Source organism: Dermochelys coriacea, chromosome 24 (assembly GCF_009764565.3).
Source record: "Dermochelys coriacea isolate rDerCor1 chromosome 24, rDerCor1.pri.v4, whole genome shotgun sequence".
In the NCBI taxonomy this organism is placed as follows: Eukaryota; Metazoa; Chordata; order Testudines; family Dermochelyidae; genus Dermochelys; species Dermochelys coriacea.
Window position 1 is genome coordinate 2,174,912 of NC_050091.1, and position 15,719 is coordinate 2,190,630.

Here is a 15,719-nt window from a genome sequence, read left to right on the forward strand (position 1 = left end):
CACTTTGTTGCTTTGTCGTTAGAAGATGGTGTCCCTAGCACGGGGATGAAAGTTTTTGGATGATGAGGTTGCCAAAAAAGGACAGCGTACAGCTTGAAACAATTCACCAGTTTGCTGAATAGTAGCAGTAGTGCCTTCCTTATAACGTTTAGCTCTGTGTTACTCACCTGGGGCACGGGAGACCCACATTCTGCTCTCCTCTCTGCTTGATGTGGAGAAGGCATTTGAAGTTAGGCCTCTCACTGGGCCATGAGATATTCTTGGGGAATTCTTTCTGTTGTTAAAATGGGGTGATGTGCTCTTATCTTCCCTTTCCCTCTTGACATCTCTCTCTCTCTCTCTATTTAAGAAAGGCAATATGGCGGATTTGACTGTTCTCTAGAAATACATCAGGGGGCTAAGCACCTGGGAGGGGCAAAGAGATATTTAAGCTAGAGGACAATGTTGTCACAGGAACAAATGGGGATAAACTAGCCATGAATCAATTCAGGCTGCAAATGAGAAGAAAGTTTCTAACCGAGGGGTGAGTTTCTAACAGGGGGTGAGTTTCTGGAACAGCCTTGAATAGCAAACAGGGGGTGGGGTGGGGGGGACCTAATTAGCTTTAAGAGAGAGCTGGACACATTTCTGAGTGTGATTTTGTGATGGGCTTACTTGTGATGATGGGGGACACAACTCAGCAGCTTGGGACTCACTTCCAGTTTCAGAGTAGCAGCCGTGTTAGTCTGTATTCGCAAAAAGAAAAGCAGTACTTGTGGCACCTTAGAGACTAACAAATTTATTTGAGCATAAGCTTTCGTGAGCTACAGCTCACTTCTTCCAGTTTATGTCTTATGTTCCTAAAGCTCATGTGTCAGGTATTCAGCCAGCCATCTGCAAGGGAGAAGGTTCCCACCATCCCCAATGTATTCTTTTTTTCTCCTTTCCTCTGAAACATCAGGAATAGCCATGGCTGGAAATGAGACATTGGACGGGGCGGGCCAGGGCTCTGAGCTGGTTCTGAGCAGTCTCTCTTCTCAGGTTTGTGGCTGGCTGGTTCTTGCTGGTTCTTGATTGTCATGTGTGGGGTGGGGAAGGAATTGGCCCCCAGGTCATACTGGCAGGGACCTCTGCAGCAAGTGGGTGGAGGTCACTAGCAGCATTAACTGGGTGCATCTCGCTTAATCATTTCCTGGCCGTTGCAGGGGCCTCTGGCACTAGTACACCTCGGTCCCTTCTATTCTCTGCCTGTGGCACATAATTGCTTGGTCTCCGGTGGGCTGTGATACTTTGGTCTCATTTCAGTTGTTGGATTAGTGTGCCAATGCTGGTTGGTGGTGGCCTGAGATGTACAGGAGGTCAGACCGGAAGATTTTCTGACTTTCAGATCTATGACTCTATAACCAGAGGATATTCTGAGGCAGTTGTCTCTCAGTGTCTCCACTGATGCTACTCCACTGTGTATAAAATACATTAATAGATACAGAGTAAAAAGAAAGTGTGGGGATGACTCTATAACCTGATGTTTGGGGTACGCACTCTAGGAGGTGGGAGGCAAACATTTAGGTCCCTGTGCCATTGACCATTTAATACAAAGAGGAACAGCTTCAAACAGGAAAGATTGAGAGTGCCCTGCCCTATAGGCCAGTGGCCAGAGCCCCAAGTGCAAATTCCTTCTCCACATGAGGTGGGGGACAGAGAGGAATTGAAATAGGTTTCCCACACCCTATGTGGGTGTCTTAACCACTGTGTTTAGAGATGATCAGGAAAGCTCCTCCTCACCCCCGTTTTGTGAATCTAGCCCTTTACTTCCTTTGTTTATATTTTAAAATGTTGGCAGATGAAATGTTTCATTTGACTGAAACACAATTGTTGACTTTTTTTGATTTGCTGAAATTTTTCAACTCCCCACCCCACCCCCGTGCCCTCCCAGAACTGTCATTGAACTGAAAAATCGGTTAGTCACCCAGCATTAATTGTAACCTCACCAAGCCAGGAAGAAAAATTCCATTCAATAGTGTGGGTACTGAAATGAACTAAGTACACCCCTGTACAACAGCCTATACAGTAAAAACAAGGAGTCTGGTGGCACCTTAAAGACTAACAGATTTATTTGGGCATAAGCTTTTGTGAGTAAAAAACCCACTTCAGATGCACAGTGTTATGGACCCATTAAAAGGCCTGATTGTCCTTTCACTACATGGCTTGCGTGGGACAGAAGGCGTTCACAGCTCAATTCCTCTGCTCAGGGCAAATATCCATAGTGGTTTGTAAATAAATAATAGAGGACAAAAGAAAATCAGAAGGCCAATGTCATGTACAGTACAATTTTTAATGAGAATAAGAAGGAGAGTATAAAATTGCAGAACAAAACAATACAAAGTATAAAGATTATACAGTGTTCAATAACAGCTGCAACCAATCACCCACTCCAAGATGATGCATTTTGCATGTTTTTCTATCTTTGTTGTAGCTGCAGAGTTTGACAATTGAGTTCCCATTTTCAACCATTTGAGCTGACAATGCACATTATAAGCAGAGAGCTAAGCTGGGAAGCCATTAGATAGGAAATCTAAGGTGAAGGGTAACATGACAAAGACATCTACGGATCTGATTTTCAGAGGTGCTGTGCTCTCACTCCCACTGCTGCTTTCAGTTGGAGTTGTGGGTGCTCAGCACTTTTGAAAGCCATGTCCATAAGCTCAGCTGCGAAACTCTACCTGTCCTTTTATTTCCTGTTTTTATTTTGTTCTGTGGATGTTCCTTGTGATTTGACTATAACCAGCAGTTTCCAGGGACTTGCCAGGATATGACCATTGGGAAGAATAAGTGTAGGAGTATTTTGGAGTGTACTGGGGCTCATGTATTGTATTGACGCTTGGAGGGCATCTATCAAGATGTGGCCTCAACCTTCCAGTGACTTCTGGTGCTGCAGATATCCTCATAGCTGACTCAGCCACACCAGCGTCAGGTGGTCCTGAGGATGCCACTATGCTTTCTTGAGGGCAAGTGGTAAGGATTGGTCCTGGGAATGTCACGACAACGGGCGGTGGGTAGATTATCACTCGTGAGTCCTTACACTTCACCACACATGGCTCATTGGCTGTGACAATACATGGTTCTGAGCATTTTACCCCACATGATAGGGAGCCTTGGGCACCAGTCTGTGGTCCATTGAAAGACATTTTTCTGGGATGGAGATAAACCTGAAGCACATAGGAGGGGATAGAGTAAACATGAGGCACAAGTGTTAGTGGAAAAACAGATACAAAGGTAATGGAGACTGTGTAGGAGTCCAGACGGATAGGAAGATAGATACAGGCTAGCTGTAGTTCCCAGCTACAAATCTGCTCCCACTTACTTGTCCTTGTCTTCTTGCTCCATTCACCCTTATCCTCCTTCCTAACCAGCCCCACTGTGCCCTTCTCACTCTCTCTGGGCTTCTCCGCACAGTGGGTTAGTGCTCACAACCCAAGGTGTGCATGTGCCACACACTAAGTGGCTATGGGGACACCAGCAATGTGCACTAAAAGTTCCATAGTGCTACAGAACTGTTAGTGCGTGGTAGCAGGGCCCATACAGTGAGTGATTGTGCAGCAAGTTGGTATGTTGTAAATTCACACCCTGGCTTGCCTGCCACTTGTTTCTTGTGCAGACAAGCCCTCTATCTCTCTTATTTAGACAGCAAGAAACCTTCCTGTTCACGTGGGTGCCGTCCACAAAATGCATCTCATCTGTAAAGTCTGCACTGATGATCTGATAAACCCTGTTTTGAGCTACATCATCCCCATCTTTTCACGCCTCTTGTCCTCCCACACTCTGTTGCTTGAGCCAGCTCCCAGACAACCTCTTGGACCCAAGCTTCAGACCCAAATACCAAAACAAAAAAAAATTCCCCTAATACTTTCATAGTGTCACAGGGTGGCTGGCTCTTTAAGGGGAGGTGAGTCTCAGTCCCACCTGTGATAATACTTCACTTGACTCACCAGGTGGGGAAAAATGGTCATATGACTCAATCTGGGATGGTTATATAAGGAAGAGGCGGGTGCATAAGACACTTGGAGAGATAAAGACTTCAGCTGAGGGCTGTAGGAAGTAAAAGGCTAAGATGCCAGAGGAGTAAAGACTCTAGCGAGATAGGGCTAGGAGTGGCTTACCGATGCTGGGAAAGGCTTTAGGCAGAAATGCCTTGGAGTGGCTCAAAATAATTCAGGCAGGAGGGGCTGAGAGGGCTTTGACAAAGCAGCAAAGGATAACTAGATTGGATGAAGGCTTCATTGTGAATGGTCTGGGTTAATAAGCCAGGGTATCATTAGCCAAACAAGCAGGTGTGGACAGATAGCAGAGGGTGGGGTGGCTGCTGGACTATCCTCTGTCACATGGGGGTTCTGTAAGAGCTGGGACTAGAACTTGGCCACTGCTAGTTGTTGTCTCTATCTAAACTCCATTTCCAGTGTCTCTGAGATGTTGCAATGGAGAGTGGGTGGGGCTGAGCTGTATGAAAACAGAGTAAGAGACAGTCCCTTCTCTAAAGAGCTTATCTACTAAACTGGCAAAGCTTACCAAAGGTGGGAGAAAGGATTATTATCCTACTTTTATAAGTGGGTACTGCTGAGGCAAAGAGTGACTTGAGGCTTGGTGCTCAATGAGGCTAAAGAGAGAGGGTGTTGGGGGGCTTGTAAAACACCAGCTGCCCATGGTCCAAATTTTCTGGAGTGTTTGTTTTGCTTATTGCAATCTTTGCTTTTTAACCCATCCCTCATCCTACCTCATTTTCTGCTAAAACCCAGAAAAATCCCAGGAAATTATAGGATATTTAAAAGACAATACTGGAATTCTGCTAAAAGCAACAAGATGAGGGATGGGTTAAAAAGCAAAGATTGCAATAAGCAAAACAAACACTCCAGAAAATTTGGACCATGGGCAGCTGGTGTTTTCAAACCAGTTCAGAAAACTAAAGTGGGTTAGGATTGGGAAAAGGCTAATGCTATTTCCCTCCTTCAGATTAAATCTTAATATGCAAACTGATTCAGTTCAGCAGTACAGTATGACTTTTTTAAACTGGAAAATCAACAATACATGATGAATAAACATAAAATTATTTCATTATCTTTTCAGACCCATGAGGAGCAGTTCTCTAGAACTGGTTTCATCACACTCACAGAAGAGTGAATGTTAAGGAGGCGGCTGAGTGAAAAATGCTGACTCTAATAAGTGAACGCAGAATATTTCTATCTAGCGTATGATGGATGGGTGTTTTCAAACTACCCTAGAAAATTATAGCATAGAGTAGGGTGGGAACAATGTTAATCATAACCATGTCCTTGCTAAGATTTTATCTTCGCATGCGAACCAGTTCTCCAGAATCACCAGGGTACTCTTGTTTCTAAAGCTTATGAGTCAGCAATACTTGTTAATGGAGGAACAGAAAATAATCTTGTCAAAACAAAACCTTGAGGACTACATTGTTAAACTCAGTTCCCCTGACTTCAACAGAGCTGTGCTACCTTACTGTAGGTAAGGATGTGGATCTAAAATTGCTAGTTGCTCACATAAGAACATAGAAATGGCCATACTGGATTAAATCTGTGACCCATTTAATCGATTGTCCTGTCTCTAAGAGGGTGGGCTCCCAGCTGCTTCAGAGGAAAGTATAAGAAGGCTGAAGTGCTCCATAATGGGAAAAACCTAAAGGGCATTTCTTCCTAAATTAAAAGTTGGCTTTGACTTCAAGAAGGAGAACTTCCATAAATATCTTTCAAATTTTTAGCTACAGAGATAAAAAAAATTAAAAAACAGCCATAAAGCGACACTTCAATAGTGATATATAAAAGCTGATCTCCATAGTAACATGGTAATAGGATCAGATCCTCAGCTGGTGTAATTTGCCATGATTCCAAATAAAGCAGCAGAAGGTGTGGAGATTGTTTAACATATTAAGTTTCAAACCACTGCTGCATATTTATATCTACAGATAAACCAACTTGAAAACAGCAGTGAAATTCACTCAATAGATATATGAAAGCTCATCTCAATCATTTTTAATAGAAAGCAAAAGGCTGAATTCTAATCTAGTATTGCACATACTTATGCCAAAACAATGTAAATGTCTAGTATCAAAAATAATTTCTTTATATATATATATATATATATAAAAAGGTATTTACAGTCTCAATACCCAAATAAAATTGATAGGGCAAGATTTCCAAAACCTCATATGGATTTGGGACAAACTGTTTTTTTTTTTTTTTAAAGTCTGCATCCACCAATGCCTGTGAAGTGAATCACTACAGAAACAGTTTTATAGAAAGAACCTCCCTAGCACTGGTGAAAATAAAAAAAATTATGTGTAGGACTTGGCTCTAGGTTAATAAAACTCTCTCTAAAGTAATTGGTTACCAAAAGATAGTTATAAAATCAATTGAGTTGAATTGGACTTACTCAGTTCACCGAGGAGAATGAGTCAAGAGAAGCCTTAAGACTAGCCTTGAGTTGGGAGAGCTTTTATATGCTTTCTTAGATTGCCTGGAGGACATGAGACACCCTTTTTGCATGAAGTCCTAATCACTTATAAACTGAACTTTCTGACTCCTCAAGTGGCTGCAATTGTTTTGCTCACTGTTTTATTATTACTCAATTCCTGGAATCAGATAATTTTAAATGCATGTTGCAACCTACAGATTTCTTCTCTCTCAACATTTTAGGGGACAAATTCATTTCTAATATCATTCTACTGATTCCTTTTGAGTTATAGTGAGAATTAATCTAATGCCATTTTACTCCTATGATGTCAGTACTCACTGGAGTCCATGGGTATCTTTCCAACGAGTTCAATTGACTATGAATTAGATCCTAGGGGTTGTGGTTCATTTCTGGACTAAGGGCAAGCACCAAGGCATATGCACCTTTTAAGTTTCACTTAAGCCTTCAAAATGGTGCTTAATTGGGACTTACTTGGTATATAGGACCTTGTTCTGGCCTTCTGCTCTGAGGCCCAAGAGTAAATTTTATCCTATAGCAACTTGGACTTCAGGTCTGAAGGGCCTTACTGTCATGTCACCACTTAGAAATTGCCAAATTGGATTAGAACCATGATCCCTCTGGTCTCTAAGTCTTCAGCTATGTTAAGGGCTATTATAAAGAGGATGGTGATCAATTGTTCTCCATGTCCATTGAAGGTGGGACAAGAAGTAATTGGCTAAATCTGCAGCAAGGGAGATTTAGGTTAGCTATTAGGAAAAATGTTCTAACTCTAAGGATAGTTAAACGCTGGAATAGGCTTCCAAGGGGGGTTGTGGAATCCCCATCATTAGAGGTTTTTAAGAACAGGTTGGACAAACACCTGTCAGGGGTGGTCTAGGTATTCTTGGTCCTGTCTTGGCACAGGGGGCTGGACTAGATAACCTCTCAAGGTCTTTTTCCAACCTTACATTTCAATGTTCTATATATTGTCTCCAACAATGGTCAGTACCAGCTCCTTCAGAGAGAGCTACCTGGGCAATGTAAATACTATGCTAGTGGGAGCTATGGAAAATCCTAAAATAGATGAATAGCTTGATACCAAAGACAGTCAGGAGAATATCATCATGCCTTATTTAACCGACGAGTATATTGAAGAGGAGAGAGATTTATTGATTTACTCAAGATCACTCAGGATGTCTTTTGCTAAACACAAGGTGACGATTTTCAAAAGTTGAAATACCTTAAGGGGGCTTTAATATCAAAAGCATTAAGCCACTGCCCTCTGAAAATGTGTCCCCTTTTATGATGTCTCAAGTTGGGCACTGTAAAATGGCAAGTCGAAAATCTTGGCTTTCAGTTTTCTAAGTTTCCTACTGAAAGCCAACGGAGCCTGAAGCTGGGGTCAAGTTTACAAATATGTCTAAAAAGGCAGCTCATCTTTTCACAACAAAATAGGGAAACCGAATCATGAATTGTGCAGGGTTGTCCTAGGAAAATATTATCTGGGCCAGTTCCTCAGTTGGTGTAAACTGATGTAGCATCATTGAATTGTATGGACTTGTGCTGCCTTTACATCAGATGAGGATCTGACTGGTGAATTCTAAGTAGGAAAACAAATGCAAGACTACCTTTTAATGAAAAATCAAGTGGCCTCAAATTATGAGGGTGTAAATTAGTACTTGATTAGGGGAGTGACGTGATCTTGCCACACATTTGAAAGTAATGCTATTACTCAACACTGGGGCGTCTAAACCCAGTAAAAACAGAGTAAAAACACTTTGCATATGTAACATGTTAATGAATGTTGGTGAAGCTCTTTGAAATCCTTTGTTCTCAGGAATCCACAGACTATCCCTCATAAGTCTCGTTGCCCAGGTGAGAAAGACATTTCTTAAATGGACATGTCAGCATTCAATTTATAATATTAGTGTTTTTAAGCATTTCTTTATCTTTATTGATTTAAATGTTCACAGCTACAGGAAATTATGGGGTGGTCAGGCAATAATTATTTAACGAGAGTAGGCATTGAGATTCAAAATGTTAAAGCTTTCTGACCATTAGAACACAAATAGTCAGCATCACATGCCAAAATATACCAAATAAATAACCTTAATTCAAACTCTGTTCCCAAGCAGCATTTGTATTACTTTGTCAGCCTGTAAATTTTAATGATTATAGATGTAAATGTTTTTGTAAGGTTTGTGTACATGAAATCAGTGTTCACTGACATTTACCAATAAAAAATTGCATAGGGATCATTGATAGCCTAACAAAAACATAACAAAATAAACCAACAATAAGAACATAAATGAACAGAAATAAACAGTCTTTGCAGCAAAGGGTGGCCATAGCGTGGGCCTGAGCTATGCTTTGTCCAGGCTGGCAGCTGCCAAAGTCAAATGGCCTGCACAGACAGAAATATCTGGCCCAATCGGGTCTGGTTATACTGCTTGAATCAAGCCTCATTGCACTGCTGTAGAAAGGATTAGAGCCCCCAATGGGACAGTTTCTGGGCCGTCTCTACTGAAGGGACTTCTGCTCCTAGCACATGAATCCTGCAATTCTGAGACACATGCCCCTCCCCACTCACCATCTCAGCGAAAGATGATATCCAGTTCAAAATTGCAATTAAATGTGGGAACCCAAACACAAATCAGGCTGGAGCCAAACAGAAAATAATATGCAACTCTTAATCAGAAGAGCTCTGTGTAAGCTTGAAAGCTTTTCTCTCACCAACAAAAGTTGGCCTAATAAAAGATAATAATATCTCACCCGCCTTGTCTCAGCAATAATAGTAGTCTCTGGGTATAAACCAATACAGTCTCTCAAGGATAAACATCTACCCCGAGTCCACAGCCCTGTCTCTCAGGACCTGGGTTGTATTTGTTGATGTGTAAATTAATATGTGAGAACAGACTTATTCAGGTTTGCTTGCAACATCCTTGATGAGTCATCATCTTACCCCATCTTTTTGATCACAGGATGAAAGACTAAGCAGTGTTGCAGTCCAGTTTGCATCACTTCAAAGTGGACTGGGGTGCAAAATCTCATAATTAAGCTGAAATACTTAACCCTGTACCTCAGACTGTCATCAGTATAAAGTGAAAGCACAATGGATGTAGACTACCCGATTCAGTAGCATGTTATGAGCATTTTGCAGTGGTGTAAATGACTATCCTTTGCCTGGTTTCTAACCCCTGTATATTGGTGCAGATCCTGGAAGAAGACAAAAAACAAACAAACAAAAAGAATAGAATGGAAAAGAGACAGTATGGAGCAGTGCTGGTGAGCAGAGCTTTCTGTTTTTCAGACTCAATGTTTCCAAGTACTCTAATATCCATATGAATACTTGAAATTTTCTTGAAAATTACTCATCGGGTCCTGGGGTATGATTAATGGTGGAACCATGGGCCCACTTGGTGAAGATTTTAATTGGTACAGTGCCTATAACAAAAAGATATATATCTTTATATATCTATAAAAAAGATATTGGTTAGTTCACCATGCAACATTACATAGTCTATTATTCTCCTTTCAGTTGTATGTCCTGTTCTACCTTTGGTTCACAATAGAAGCAATAGAACAATGAAGGACAAAAGGTGGGTTAAAATTTGAACAAACAAAACACTGACTATATTGTGTACAGAGAGACAATGTGGGTGGGGTAATATCTTTTATTGGACCAACTTCTGTTGGTGATAGAGACAAGCTTTTGAGCCACACAGAACTCTTCTTCAGGTCTGGGAAAGAGTGCAGTCCAGACCAGTGAAGGGTTGTGTTATTGCGCGCCCTATACCCCGGTACGCTCCACTACTGTGGCTCACAGCTTGGACACCAACAGCCAGTCAACGAGCATGCGCTGAGTGTCTGTGTGTTGAGCAGCTTTCATTCAGCAACTCTGTGTCCAGCAGCCTGTTTGTTATACCCCAGCCACAGTCATGGTATCCACCAACCTTGGTTACTACACCAAGTGACTTCTTCAACACATTCCCAGTCTTGAATTTTCTCAAAGCTGTGTGCTCTGCAACGTTGAGCCCCTTCCTGGACCATTGAGAGGAATAAGGAGGGTTGTTTGCTCCTTCAAATAGTCAATATCCAGCAGCTTGCCACATTAGCCCAACTTAACAATCACTTTAATTCAAACACCGATCTGGTTGGTTTAGGTTAAAGGTAAACCAAGTTTATTAACAAAAGGACATAAGATTTTAAGTCAGTTCAATTATAAAGGATAGAGTTAAAAAGGGTGACAAACACACACAAGTAAAAATACGCTTTCTGGTGCTAAAATTTGAACAAACTGTTGTCCAGGGATTGGGTAAGATTCTTAGCAAACGCTTCTTCCAGCAAGATGGCTGACCACCCCCTCTGAATAGGATCTCACACTGAAGACAAAGTACCTGGTTTCTTAGTCTCTGAGGTGAGGCTGAGCTGAAGATATTGTGTATAGAATATTAATGACATGCCCAGCTGGCATTTTTAAAACATTTTAGAAATATATCTGTGTCCAGACAGAATACAAAATGCCTTAAGAAGTTCCAGGAAAATAATGAAATCATCTTTAAAAATGGTAAGTTGTGTCAGCAGACTTTTTACGGTGCAAATTTGACATCTTGTCATGAAGTTTGAGTGACATCCAAAAATGATCTGTTTTTATTATATTCATATACATTTATTTACACAGAACAAGAAAAAAATGACTTTGATCTTTATAAAATATATGTCATTGCTCCTGAGATTAGGTATTGAAAGGCACTATAGATATTTTATACCCCCCCCCCTTTTTTTTTTTGCAAAGTTAATGACCTACAGAAGATGTATCAACTCTGCCTGCAGACATTTCACACTTCTTCAAGCTACTTTTTTTCCTTTAGGATCATCTCCTTTCAGTGACTTTGTAAGACTTATTGGCCTTTTAACCCAGGGATTGTGAGTTTGAATTCCCTTTTTGATGGCCCTGTGTTAATTCCCTGTATGACAGATTAAATAAACCTGCAGGGTGCAATGTGCAATATAGGCCACATGGGGCTGAGAATAGATTGAAACACAGGGAGCAAAATAATGTCATGAACTGGAGGAATTATGTGTGCAACAAACTGATTGGTAACTAATTAGGACCTCAGGTGCATGAAGGCTGTTTTCAGCTCTATCCGTCTCAAGGGCTCTTCACTCCACTTCCCCTGACTTCTTCTCTTTGATGAAGTGGGTAAATCCTTTTTGACTCAGGCCCAGACCCTCAAAAGCTATTTCGATGCTTAACTCCCAAGGAAATCAATGGGAGTTAGGTGCCTAAACACCGTGGAGGGTCTGGGCCTCAATTTCTTCATTACTATTGAAATTTTACTTCAGTGATGATTTTAACTTAGAATTTTGTCCTACTCATCCATAATATGATAGGGGGTATTTTATTAGAAATATAGGGTCCTATTCTCCACTGATGTAGGTGATAGAGAGCCATTGACATCTATTGAGACATTCTAATGGACACTAGCTGAGGACTTGGCTTATCAATTTGAAAAAAAATATTTTTATAACAAATAAGCCCAAACTACTTTTATAGTGAATATCAAATAATCCTGAATTCAGAACCTGTACCTCTTTATGTAAATAAAGGGTGGACATGCTTGACCTTGAGATGTGTATTTTAAAGTGATGCTACTATTCAACATGGGGTATCTACATTGAGTGACATCATAGTGAGATTATCCTCAAGCATCCCTTTGCATGTCTATAGAAATCATGAAGTATTTGTGAAATGTTTTGAAATCCTGTCCCCTGAGGTTTCCTAAAAACATCCCCAATCAGCATTATTGCTCAGGTGGTCTCACAGAAGTGGGTCACATGCTAGGGATAATGAATAGCATTAAGACCACAACTTGCCTAAATAAAATAACCATGAGAATGGAAGTGAATTGTGCTCATTTCCCTGCATAGGCTTCCTAGCAAAGGGTGGGTCTGAGCATGAGCCACTCTGTGTCCTGACTGGCAGATAAAAAGGTCAGAATGGTTCCCTAGCCAGGCCTGGTTATGCGCTTTGTACCATACCACATAGAGGGATAGATTTGAGGTTGTCTCTGACAGTCAGCCTTTAATTCTCAGTTATGCAGCAATCCCATAGTTCTAGGAGAAATATACCCCTTCCTATACAGCATCCAGACCTAAGCTACTGAATAAATATAACCTTTCCCCCACCCTCGCAAACACTATATTAGTTGCAGAATTACACTTAGCAGCCATATGCTAATATTGATATGCTAATAATATGCTAATAATCCTGAGGATAAGAACTGACTGCTTGCCCTAAACCCAGATTCCATGTCCAGGGGTTAGTGGCAGGGAAAACCTTAATGCAGCAGGATCATAGGCTGATAGGACTTTTACTTCTGTCACAGCTCAAATTTGGGTGGGTACGGGGTCTGCAGCTCCCTCATATCTAGCCAAAATGAATGTAGTCTTTGCAGCAAAGGATAGTTGTATCTACACAAATTCAGCACGAGCCTAATTGCTTACACAAAGTTCAAATTGGGGCACAGCAGAAATATACAACTAGAGATGGGTGAGAACTGGAATTTCCAACCCATGATAAATTTCACATATCTTGGGGGGGGAATTATTCCAATTTAGACCAAAAAGTTGGAAATGAAAAATTTCTTTTTCAAAGATTACCACTAATCCTCAAAGGTTATTCAAAGTAAATGAAATATATATTAACTCATTAGTGAAAGATGAGCGTTTCTGAGCTCCAAGTAAATGTTGTTTAGAGCACAGAAATATTTTCATATTGAAAAATAATTTTATTTATTTCATTGCTACTCTTTTTTGTTACCTTTGTAGCAAGCAGATGTAAACAAACCCCTCCAGGAAGTAAGATTGCTATACAATAGGATGAGTTCTGAAATATGTATCTAGGGTGAAAATCTCTTTGCAGAGGGTCAGCAAAATTCTAAAGACCATGTATGGGGCATGGTTAGCCAGTCACTTTAGCTTCGGTAGATGTTAAATAGTTCATAGGCTCAGTATTCACCATCTGTACTGGGGTGAATTTCACCCAGAATGGTTTGTAAATAAGGAAAGGAGGAGAAAGGAAAACCAGAAGACCAATACTATGTGGCAGCATAATTTTTAATGAGAATGACAAAGGGAGTGTATGCTTGCCAAATGAAATCATTCAGTATATAAAGAAAACATTTCCAGGGATTCAAGAAAGGCTACAACTAATCACCCATTCTAAGGTTTAAATTTCACACAAGATGATGTTCTTTCTTTGTTATAACTATAGAGTTTGACAATCAAGTCCCATTTTCAGATATTTCTAGTTATTTGATTTATCCCAGACAGTGTCAAATAGGACAAAGCACATTGCAAGCAGATAACTAAGCTGGAAACCCATTATATTATAGATCAAAAGTAAAGCATAACATGAGAGAAACTTATTTAGGCCTAATTTTAAGAGGTACCAAGTAGAATTTGGTTAAAAAATTTACAATGAAAAGTTTTTACATAGGAAAATGTAAATTTCAGCTAAATTGAAACTTTCCATAGGAGCTTGTTAATTTAAATGAAATTTCATTTGGGAGGTGTGGGGGGCAGTGTTTTGATTGTCGTAATCAGATATCATAGGAATAGAACATTTGATTTTTCATTTAAAACAACTTTTTTGTGTTTTAATTTAATTTTATAGTATAAAATCTGTAAAAAGTCAAGACAAAACATTTTTTGAATTTTTTTTTCAAAAATTCCATTTTAAATTTGAAAATTCTAATTCTAATTTGGAACAAAAACAAGTTTTTTGAAATTGTGACTATTTCACTGCAGTGGAAATTCAGGTTCCCACACAGCTATAGTTCTGAGCAGTTGCAACTTTAATTGACTTGAATTGGAGTTGTGGGTGCTCAGCAGTTCTGAAACTCATTGTGCTGAGCTCGGCCATGAATTTGTATCTTACTTTTCATTTCCAGGTTACTTGTACCCTGGATATTCCTACTGGGTTCAACATGCTCACAGTTTACAGAGCAGAATTTATTGGTCAGCTGGGAAGAATAAAGATTCTAGGATCTGGTGTCAAAGGATGGAAAACTCTAATTATACAAGTTCATGAAACCCTCTGAACCGAGAGATCTTTTGGAGCAGAATGATCTCTCAATGTCAAATAGTGCTGAATGTTCCACTAGAGAGTAATGAGGAAAAGTGGTGAGAATTGGCCCAGGTATTATAGCAATGCCTGGTGGTGAGTCAGTCTCAAATATTGACTCAGGGCACTGAATGACACAAAGCTCATTGTAGGTGACAGCATCTGGCGTTGGGCATGGAACCTCACATAGTATGTTGCGTAGGCCATAGCAAGACATCTTTCTGTGATGGAGATTAAACCTGAAACACACAATCTCAAATTGAATATACAAAATGCACAAAAGTCTTTGGAGTAAGAGATTCAAAGCTCAGATACTATGATTATGGAACCATGTAGATAGGAAGAAAGTGGTGCGCAAAGATGACTTGGTTCCTTAGTTCCTACTGACAAGTGTCTCCCATTTACTCATTCTAGTCCTCTTTTTCATTAACCTGTGCTCTCTCTCATCCTCCCACTCTGTTCCCTGGTCACACCTTACCATTCCTTTTACCGCTTCAGACACTATTAAAAAAAGCTACCGATCACTTACCAGAACAATTTACCTTTCCCCTGCTCTAGGCAAACCTTAATTTTAAAACAACACTTATATGAAATGGTGGGTAGCTATTATCCATGCTTAATAGAAGGAGGAACCCAAACACAGAGGATTGCCCCAGGTCACTTCGTGAGCCCATGGAACAGCCTGGATGGAACCCAAGCACTTCTAGTTGTTGTATTATTATTTCTAATTTGAATTCTAGTAGCTCTTTGAAGATGTAATGGCTGCTCCTGGCCATTTACAAACACAAATTAAGAGTGAGTCTCAGCTCTGCACAGACTAATTAGCTGAGACAGGCAAAGGATGGGGGATGTATTCATTATCTCAGTTTTACAGATGGGATGCTGATGCACAAGGATTAAGAGCTAGCTTTTCAAAGCATTTCGAGTCCTTAGAAATCTGGCCCCAAATAACTTGCCAAAGGTTCCCCAGGAAATCTGTGCAGAGCCAAGACCTAAAGGCAGATTTCCTGAAACACAACAGAGAACTGTAACCACAAAACCCTCATATGCATGTCCAGTAAGGGCACTTTGCTTCAGTGGAACCACACCAAATTATACAAGATGAGGATCAGGATCTGAAATTGTTAGTTCTGCATATGAGAATTAAAGA

General features: G+C 40.4%; 1 protein-coding gene and 1 long non-coding RNA gene across 2 annotated transcripts in view; both read right to left on the reverse strand.

Annotated features, from left to right (window-relative positions):
* Positions 1 to 15,719, reverse strand: part of LOC119848023 — a 71,074-nt gene that overhangs the window by 35,393 nt on the left and 19,962 nt on the right. The window lies entirely within an intron of this gene.
* LOC122457387 lies at positions 2,288 to 6,466 on the reverse strand. The gene is made up of 2 exons (XR_006276906.1): positions 6,421 to 6,466; positions 2,288 to 3,185 (listed from the first exon to the last, which is right to left on the reverse strand). It is a non-coding gene; the product is annotated as an uncharacterized LOC122457387 (long non-coding RNA).